The sequence below is a fragment of the Nannospalax galili genome, unplaced genomic scaffold, assembly GCF_000622305.1.
Source record: "Nannospalax galili isolate Female #2095 unplaced genomic scaffold, S.galili_v1.0 scaffold339, whole genome shotgun sequence".
Classification (NCBI taxonomy): domain Eukaryota; kingdom Metazoa; phylum Chordata; class Mammalia; order Rodentia; family Spalacidae; genus Nannospalax; species Nannospalax galili.
In genome coordinates this window covers 1,056,561-1,066,296 of record NW_008344185.1, presented here as the reverse complement: position 1 = coordinate 1,066,296, position 9,736 = coordinate 1,056,561, and the positions used below count along the sequence as shown (strand labels likewise).

Genomic DNA, 9,736 nt, shown 5'->3' with positions numbered 1-9,736 from the left:
CTGGCTATGATGGACTGTGACGTTGAACAGTGAGCCAGAATAAAGCCTTCCTTCCTTAAGTTGCTTTCACCTGGGTATTTTATTCCAGCAACAACAATACAATAGCCTGGCCTATTCTGTTCTCTTAGCATCTCACTGGTGCCTAGTCTAATCATAATTCCCTTTTGAGCACACAACTTGTGGTGGTTTTGAATGAGAAATGTCCCCCACAGGCTCACATACGTGAACACTTGGTTCCCAGTGGTGGTGCTGTCTGTGGAGGTTTAGGAGATGCCATTTTGCTGGAGGAAATACCTCACTGGGGGTGGGCTTTGAGAGTTCATAGCCTCACCCTAGTTTCTGTGCTCTCTTCTTCTTGCTGTGCTTGAAGATGTGAGCTCTCAGCTTCCTTCTTCAGGCCCTTCTGTCATGTCTTCCCTGCCATTACAGTCTCTTAACCCAATTAAACTCTTCCCTTCTCTAAGTTAACTTAGCATGGTGTTTTATCTTAGCAACAGAAAATGAATTAATGCACAGCTAAATTCTGTGTCTCAGGTTCCCTTGCGGTTAGGCCAAGGGATTGTGAGTGGAAGCCATAGTCAGGCTCCGCTTCCCCTTCCCTTCCCTTCCCTTCCCTCACCTCTACCAGGCACAGGCAGAGGATCTAGGGAACCAGAAGCTGCCAGCATTCACAGAACACCTGTTACAAGTATTAGCTGAACTTGATTAATATAGATTATTGCAAATTTCTCCTTCCCATGTATAAATGTTTGTGAGCCCATTTGATCTTTCAGTAATGAAACTTTAAAAATAAGGAAAATCCTGCTTTTCCCAGACCGATTTAATTAAAAAAGAAATAATACTAGTATTTCCATACCCAGACTGATTTCAGGAAGCATCTTTACTGCTAGAGGAAAGGTGTTCCCTGGTATAAAGCACTCTCACAGCAGGGGGGGGGCGGGGCAAGTTAGTGATGTCCCAGCAGGCCATCTTTACTACTGATGATTGACCTAAAGTCTCATCACTTCTTGGCAGCCTGAATGTTCCTGTGTTAAGTAGAAATTAATGTTTTCTCTCTTCCATTTTTACACTTCAATTTTTCAGTGTCTACTTCTATAACTTTTAGATTCTTTAAACTCTGATTTATAACATTCTTCCCCAATAGAAACACTACTGCATTAAAATATTTTAAACATTCCTTTTAAAAGAATTTTTTCTGTTGGAAACTTGAATAATTTCTAAATCAGTAAGACATGTATGAAAATATTGCAGTCTTATGATCCCCCCACCCCCCCTTCAGCTTATTTACAAAGGAGAGAATCCTATTCTCAACAGTGGTCAAGTCCACTAGAACATAGGGGAATTATTTTAAAATAGCAAAATGATATTTTTCAAATAAATTAATATACTAGCCATGTATTTGTAAAATCAGAAAACAAAGTTGAACAATTATGAATTATATTAATTTGTGTTCTGAATTATAATCATAATTCATATTCTGAATTGGCCTGATAATCAGAAACATAGTTTATTGAATGTTAAAACTTTGATCAACTTTTTCTTCATAAGGTCAAAATATACTTAAAACTTTTTTACTTTTTTTTGTGTGTGTATGCACATGTATGTTGTATATATGTGAGTGTGTGTGTATATGTATGTGTGTCAGTGCACGTGGGAATTGGAGGACAACTTTCAGGAGACAGTGTTCTCCTTTCACCATGTGAGATCTGAGTGGAACTCAGACTGTCAGTCTTGGTGGCAAGTGCCTTTAACCTCTGAGTCATCTCCCTGACTCCAAACATGCTTTTAGTGATCAAAAGAGCCTGTTACAAAAAGATAGGTATCAAACAAACTTGCACTTTTTTTCAGTTGGACTTGAAATTGTCCCACAATTGGAATTTGGAAAATCATCTTATGTTGAAAGGTAAATAGGGGGCTGAAATTTAAATAAGCATTTTTACTGCTTTGTTCTTTTGGAAAACCTAAGAGTTGTGGCATTAGAGGTTTGAATACCATTGTAAAAGAAAAAGAAAAATACATGATCAAGCTGAGAACTGACCTAACTGTTAGCAAATCTCTTAACACCCCAGACAGTTGAAGACAAGGAACATAAACATCCCTAAGGGCAACTAACACTTACAGAATGAAAACAGGGCATCATATTATTTTGTTTGCTTTTTCTAACTGAGTAGAACATGAGGAATTATTTTTTAAAATCACTGGAGGGTATTTTAATGTTTCTGGTAAAAATGACTTCTGCTCACAATGACAATTTTTTCTTCCACTGTTGAGTCTGTATGTTTAGATTTTGATTTGTTACATAATTTCTGCTTGTGTTGGTTTTATTGGAATGTCCCCCACAGTCTTCTGCTTTGTTTGTTCCTCTGATATCGATGCTATTTTGGGGGATCTCTAAAGCATTAAGAATTGGGGTCTGGCTGGTAGGGGCCAGCTTGGAATGATTTCATATATATATATTTACTTATGATTCTGGCCTGCAGTTTCTGCTTCCTGGTCTCCACCATGTGTGCAAACCCCTGCCTCTGTCTGCTGTTGCCTTCTTCTTCTGCCAACCCCAATGAACCCACTTCCACAGCCATTCCTTCCTTGATGGATTGCCATCTTTTAAAACTGTGAGCCAAAATGAACCTTTCCTCCCTTAAGTTGCCTTTGTCAGGTATTTTGTCACAGTAATGCAAAAGTACATTTATGAAACAGGCAAATGGAAGAACTAACTTTGCTTCTAATTGTCATTATGGATTTGGATGAGAGGGGAGAAGCTGCTAAGGCAGTTTTTAGGTGCTTCAGAACTGAATAGCAGCAGGATTATAGTCCTGGTGAACATGGGAACACATTAGAAAATTATTTTTTGTGAGAGGAAATTAGTGGAACATTTTTATAAAACCACCTTGTTTTGGAGGGTGGTAGGGAGGAGTTCTTGGTTAGTGTGGGCTTAGAGAAGGCGTCTGAGGACCATCAAAATACACTTGATTGATTAGCCCACCCAGCTTCTAAATCTTTATCCAATCACCAGGAAATTTGAGTTATCATCTTCTTGTCAAGATGGGGAGACAAATAAGAAAAAAAATGAGGCACAGATAGAGTAATCATGTTGCCTGAGGTCCTCAGGAAAATAATTGAGGAGGGTCTGGAGAGATGACTGAGCAGATAAGAGCACTGGCTGCTCTTGCAGAGAACCTGGGTTTGGTTCCCAGCACCCACATGGAGGCTAACAACCATCCGTAGCTCCGGTTCCAGGGGATCCAACACCCTGTCTGACCACTGAATGGGCATTGCATGAAACGAGTGCAGTTGCATTCATAGGCAATACATTCATGCATTTAAAATAAAAATAATAAAAATATTTAAAAGAAAATAATTGAGGATACAGGAATTCAAATTCAAGGCCCCCCAGGCACCAAAAATCCACACTAGGAAAAACAAAAAGTGAACAGAGAAAGAACACAAGTAATAAAATACCCATTGGGAGGCAGCAGATGGCTTGGGTTTGACCTGTCATTATTGCTGACTGAGGGGTAACTTTTATACACCTGTGGCAAAGTGACTGAGGATATAGCATTGCTTCCCTCCTCAAGCTCCCAAAGACTGAGCCCCAGAGTGTGGACTTAATTGGGAATACTTCAATTCTAAAAGGAAACATACTGGACAGAGTCCAACAGAACAGTAAAAACAATAATGGAATAGAGATTTATCTGCTGGAAAATACACATATCTAAGCCCTCTAGCTTGCTCCAAAGGAGAGGTGGGTACCATGGTCTCCAACTCTTTGAAGTGTGTGTCTACACTTCGGGAGTGATTAGTCTGCAGCAAGGATAACTTGGGAGTGGGAAGTGATGAAATGTTTTGAGAAGCTTCCAGACTGATTGTAGAAAATGCTTTTTTGGAAGAGTTACAGGCGGATTCCGGAGGGCTCAGTGGTTCTCACTCCCCCTGACTCCCCCATGTTCTGAGAGTTCCTTGGTCTGCTGAAGAAACCCTTTCTCACCCAGCCAGCAGCTGCAGCAGGTGGCTCAGAACCCACCCACCCCTGGAGATGTTCATCCCAGGAAGCAATGTGGCCTGAAGAGCCAAAGGAGTAAGGTGACTCATTCTGCTTCCTGCCTTGGTCATCTGCATGAGTCATCCACTTTAATCTCGTCCTAACTATGGGGAAGGAACATCAAAAGGACTTTCTATGATCTTACTATCAATATTTGATGAAAAGGAAAAATCCCCTCTTGTAAGATCCTCACAGAAAATGTTTCTCTGACCTTTTCATTTTGTTGCCATTTCATCCCAGTCATCAATATGGAAGGAGGAGAAAGGAAGCTCTGGGAAGACAAAGAAAGGTTAAAGCATGTCAGCCGGCAGGGGGGCAGTGATTCAAGCCGCTCCCCCAGGAGAAGGAACAAATGCTCAGGTCTCTCCTGGGGAGGGAGGACTCTTCCTTGGAGTAAATCAGGGTTCTTGTCACTGAACATTTTTCAGCTCTGTAGTTCATATCTGGATGCCTGGAATGGCAGGGAAAGTGGTGGGTGATTCAAATCATGAACTTCGGTGTCAGATGGATGGAGCTGGAATTGAAGCCTGAACCTGTCACTGATCAGCTGAATGACTTCAGGCAAAATACTTCAGTAAGTTCAGATTTAGCTTTTAGATCTACAAAATGATTGTAATAAAAGTAATAGTCTTGATAATAGTAATGCTAACACACCTTTCATTGATGGAGCCTCTACTCTGTGCCACACATTGATCTATGGACTTTGAGAATAAGATCGCATCTAACCTTCACAGCAATCTCCGGTTGGAGTACAATTGCTGCACCCATTTTACAGGTGTGGAACTTGAGACATAGAGTTAAAAGAATGTGTCCAAGGTCATGAGATTAGAAAGTGACCAAAATGTCTTAATATCCTCCTCCAGTTGTTATGAGACTTGAAAATCAGCTAATGGGATTAGTTTCCGGTAAATGCATATGCTTACTTTTTAAACTAAAGGAAAAAGGGGAGGAATTCCCTTTCAATTGCTCCAATTACTAATTTCTTCCTTTTCAAATGTATGAATGATTCTGTCTTCAGTACACTATGTGGCAATAATTCATAGTATTCCTTACTTTTTAGCTCAAATCATCCAAAGTCATAGAGAGTTTGTGAAAAAACTGTGCATAGTGCCTGGTACTAGGCTAGCACATATTTTATTCAAGGAACTATTCTGTTCATTTTTCAACCATCTAAAATAAACCCATGGAAGTTACTGGAAACTTACTTTCTATGGACATGTTACAAATCTAAGCGTGTGCTTCAGAGAAAAATAAAATCTCTTCTCTCTACAGGTGCTGCACACACACACACAGAGGTACGTGCACATACTTCTACTTAGATGTTCAAGACCACTTTGAAAATGATTCTAAGTAAAACCTTGTCAGTAGTGTTCTTCTTGTTGGTTGGTGTGTTAGACTGTTTGGGATGCTATAATCAACTTCAGCAATAAGAATTAATTTTCCACAGTTCTGGAGGCTGGAAAGCCTACCATCCAAGTGCCATCTGATATGGTTTCTGGTGATGGCTGTCTGCATGGCTTGCGAGCTGCCAGCTCCCTGTTATGTCCGCACCTGTCTTTTCTTCAGCTTGTATTCTCATTCTCTATCTTCTTCCTTTTTCCTTTTCTTCGTCCTTTTCGTTGTCCTCCTCTTCTTCTACCAGTGTCCTAGTTAGCTATTGCTGTAATGAAAAAAAAAAAAAAAAAAAGACCAAAACCAACTTGGGGAGGAAAGGGTTTATTTGACTTATACACAGTTCTTCATTGAGGGAAGCCAAAGCAGGAACTCAGGGCTGGAACCTGGAACACAGACCATGGAGGAACACTACTTACAGACTTGCTCCTCTGACCTGTGCTCAGCCTGCTTTATTATATAACCTAGGACCACTTGCCCAGGGGTGCCACCACACAGTGGTCTAGGCCCTCCCACATCACTCAGTAATCAAGAAAAATGCCCCACAAACATGGCCATAGGCAAATCTAATGGATGGAATCCCTCAATTGAGTTTCCCTCCACCCAGGTGTGTCAAGTTGACAACTGAAGCTGTACAGCACAATTGACCCCTTGCCAACTTAATGTATCTCTATTAAACCACAACTTTTCCATTTCTTATCCCCAAGATCTCGTGTTTATATTAATATTACAACATGAAATAGTACAACCTATAAAGTCACCCAGTCCTTAGAAATTCAAACACTTTAAAAGTTCAATGTCTCTTTAAAACAATCCACACTCAACTGTGGCCTTCTGTAAAATCCAAAATAAGTTACATACTGTCTTATTTCAAAAGGGAAGAACTGGGCACACGTAAGTAAAGCCAAAGTCCAACAGTGTAGCTCAGTGTTGGACATCTGGGATTCACTCACTATCTTCTGGGCTTTAAAGGGCTTGGGCAGTACCACTTCTTTGGCTCTGCTGTCTGTCCACAGCACACACACCTTGTCTTATAGGCTCAGGCCAGCTCCAGTCCCCACAGACATGGCCACAGGGCAAATGCAATGGCGGAAATTCCTCAGTTGAAGTTCTCTCCACTCAGGTGTGTCAAGTTTTCAACTGAAGCTATCTAGCACAACCAGTGTTTTTGGACTAGAGTCATACCCTATGACTTCTTTAATTCCTTCCTTAAAATCTCTCTTGCTTCTTGCTGTTTATGTATTTGTAGTAGATGGAATCCCACTGAAATGGGCTAACAGCCCATGAAAACTGATGATGCAGAGACCCGAAAGTTCAGTGCCTTGCCACAATAGGAGGAAGATCATCCCACACCCACCACCTCCTCCAAGGCTCAGGGACTTTCGCAGAAGAGGTTGACAGAAAGAATGTAAGAGCTGGAGGAAGGGTGACCACTATGCTGGCAAGCTATAGTCACACCTCCTTCCCACACACATCAAGGAGTTGAGGGGGGAGTCAGTTATACCTCCCACCCAATCAGCCAACCTTAGCTGCATGTGGGGGAGGGGCTAAGGATATATAAGTCAAGAAGGCCAGGAGGCACCTTTCACCATTTTCTGCGGTTGTTGGGAAGTCTCAGGATCTATATTTGAGTATGGACATTCCAGTGCAGCTGTAAATGGGGGGATGGGCACCCACTCCTCTGTAAATAAACTCCCACCCTATGTTCTGTTAAAAAAAAAAAAAGAAAATGATAGGTGTTTGGATAGATAGATAGAGGGATCTGACGAAATGGAAAGTGAATGGACTTGCACTGGGGAATGTCTGGGGACACTGACTTGACACCTAGGACACCTTGTCCTAATACCTAGGACAGAATATATGGGTTCCAGAAGGGGGCCTATGAGAGGGTGTTGGTGGGGACAGGATTATAAAGAAGATTCAGATTGTTTGAGATATTCTGTATGAAATACAACAAAATGTAATTAAAAAGTTAATAAAAAGCTCTCCAAATGCCTTCATAGAAATTGACTGAGGTTAGGCTACATTCTCTGTTAGTGCCCATGATAGCTAGTCATTCACAAATTATTCAAAAATTTCATGGATGGTGGTCATCTGATCACTAGTAATTATAAAAGGTGGTGACTTGAGTGCTGGGAATAGAACCTGGGTCCAATGCAAGAGCAGTCAGTGATCTTAACTGCTGAGCCATCTCTCTAACACCCATATGGTGGCTATGAACCATTCTTAACTCCAGTTCCAGGGGAATCTGAAGCTTTCTTCTGACCTCTGCGGCACTGCACAACATGGGTGCACTCATACATTCAGGCAGTACACTCATATACGTAAAATAAAAATAAAATATAAAAAAGGTGGTGGCTTGGGCAGTTATTGTATATATCCTATGAATAGATTAAACAGAGCAGATCTGACAGCATAGTGAAAGTCTTGGATGAGGGAGTGGTGGTGGTCTTCCCAAAATTAACTCTTGGTGGCTTTTGTACTCTTAATGCTAAAGGGCATGTGAGAACACAGTCCTGGATCTGGATAGTCAATGAAGGTATGATTGTTAGGGCATAATCTAAGATTACCAGCATTTTGCTGAACAGAATTGACCAAGGAGCTGATTTCTTAAGACATTTCAGGGAGAAGTTTCAAAGTGTCATAACTGCCAAGTATTATGGGGAAAGATACCATTGTTTCTCAGGGGATTAAAAATAAAGCTAATCTTTTTTCTCAAGGGCATTTTGATTTTGGAAAGAATGTCAGTTTAAAAACACAAATTAAATGCTGTCTTTGAAATCCCTAACTCAGGGAAATAGACAACTGGATATTCAGTAGAGTTTTTCACAAAATTCTTGAACTGAGCTGGAAAGGAAAGGGCCATTTTGCAGAAGGGATGTATTTTTCCAAATGGTTTGCGTCGTTTCCCATGTTGCTTTCATGTTCCAGGAAACAGACACGTGAACGTCCTGAATGCCTGTGAGCAAGTCTTCCCAAGCTCTCTGAAGTCTTAGTGGTGCTCTCTTGGTGGATTCGGGAAGACTTGTTAACTTCTTTTCGGGTATTTTTTTAAATTTCTGGAATGTGCTCTCCTCTGATTTCCCAACTTCATTGCCCTCTCCCTCTGGTCACAGGTATGCTCAAGTGCAGGCCTGTCTTTCAGTGTGTAAGGGGAGCCAATGGCATAGGTAGGGAAAACAATAGAAATTGCCATTTATAAAAGGCCAGATAAGATTTTTCTCTATTATTCAAAGTAGGATTAACATATAAGCCTATTGTTTTCAGAGTGAGTTTTCAAGGAAAAAAACGTGAATTGCTTCTAGAAACCACAATACCCAGAACAGGCTGCTTTATTGGGGAGGGAGAAGTGATTTTTCTGTGTCTGTGAAGAGAACCAGTAGGGTTCCCATCTTAGCTCCTCATGTCTAGGAGCTCAATTTTATAGAACACGTTTTTCTTTTCTTTTTTCTTTTCTTCCTTTTTTTTGGGGGGGGGGGCGAATGATGTTGCAGAGTGTCTTCCAATCACCAGCCACTGAGCAAGCTGGGAATGGAATGGGTACCTCTGCTAGGCTTGATTTCCCTCCGAAGCTGGAAGAATACTAGCTACTCTCCAGACACAATCCCAGGAGGTACACATTTTTCTTGCTTGACTCAAGTTATCCACATGTTCTTTTAACCCTTTCTGAATCATCCTCTGGCCAGTGCCTGTCTTGTTCCCGGATCACTGTGTCATTCTTTAAACCCCAGCTCCTAGTCCATTCTTTCATGAGTACCTTGAGAGTCCTTTGGTTCCTGTTCATTTTCTTTTCTTGGATGTCCTACCATTCCTGTTAAGTGAATCACTAGTTTTGGTGTTTGACTGTGTGCTATCTAGAGTTATTATTTACATATGTGTACATCTCATCTTTTCAGCATCACTCTAGTTATTAATTAGAAGTACTACTGTTTCCCACCAGAGAGGTGTGTATAATTTCATAAATGAGTATTAAATGAATGAATGTATTTTTACTGTCTCAAAAGAATACTCAGGTTTGACTTGATTCAGAAGAAAGAGCAGCTCAAAGGAATTCTTTTTTTTAATTATTTATTTAATAACCACATAATTAGAAGAAAACATTTCATTACAACAGCATTGACATGTTCAATAACAATTTCCAGATGTAAGATGTGTGGAATTAGCACATTCCATGGTTCATGGCTAGGACAATTTTCCAAGGCCCAAGGTTGCCCCCCTTTTCCCTTCGGTGTGGAGCAAAGTTGCTGCTGAAATGGCTCAGAACAGAATGGAGTGACTTAGGTGGGTTTGCTGAGCCGGTTCACT

General features: G+C 40.8%; 1 non-coding gene across 1 annotated transcript; it reads right to left on the bottom strand.

The window, feature by feature from the left end:
- Positions 1-8,914: 8,914 nt before the first annotated feature.
- LOC115071595 lies at positions 8,915-9,047 on the bottom strand. Its single transcript, XR_003850694.1, has one exon. It is a non-coding gene; the product is annotated as a small nucleolar RNA SNORA7 (small nucleolar RNA).
- Between the last annotated feature and the right edge of the window lie 689 nt (positions 9,048-9,736).